The 541-nt window shown below is 29.9% G+C and overlaps 1 protein-coding gene across 1 annotated transcript in view; it reads right to left on the reverse strand.

Annotated features, from left to right (window-relative positions):
* LOC106872116 (PHD finger protein 14) overlaps positions 1-541 on the reverse strand; it is a 61,742-nt gene that overhangs the window by 20,601 nt on the left and 40,600 nt on the right. The gene's annotated exons all lie outside the window — the stretch shown is intronic.

Raw genomic sequence — 541 nt, forward strand, 5'->3', positions numbered from 1 at the left:
AAAAAAAAAAAAAAAAAAACATTGAATTTAACAGATATTCTTTGAAAATGATAACTTGTAAAATTAACAAGCTGTACAAAAATCTGTAGAGTGAAAATGTTTTTGTAGAAATTCAAAACTTTAATAACACTTCAGATAATCATATATTTTGGATATTGAACAGAAATCATGGACTTGTGGATTCCCTTGCTGTAGATGACAGATGAAGCTTCAGCAATTTCTTGCTGAACAACTTGCACAGATTTGATTACTGTGGTCAAATGTCTCTGCTGTACATTAGCTCGTAAAATCAACATTGCCTGTACAGGTGCATAGTGTCCCACATGTCTGAACAGAAATAAATTCATAAAAATCTCCCCTGCTTAAAGCATGCTGTATAATATATATCTCACAGGAAACTGATATAATAGAAGCATTTTGAGTCTAGGTAATGCTGAGTCTTACAACCAAATGTCATTATATGCTATATATATATTGGATTGGTGCATAATTATTGTGGCTTTTTTTCAACAAATTTTATTCAACAAAAACATCTTTAAAT

The sequence above is a fragment of the Octopus bimaculoides genome, chromosome 4 (genome assembly GCF_001194135.2).
Source record: "Octopus bimaculoides isolate UCB-OBI-ISO-001 chromosome 4, ASM119413v2, whole genome shotgun sequence".
In the NCBI taxonomy this organism is placed as follows: Eukaryota; Metazoa; Mollusca; class Cephalopoda; order Octopoda; family Octopodidae; genus Octopus; species Octopus bimaculoides.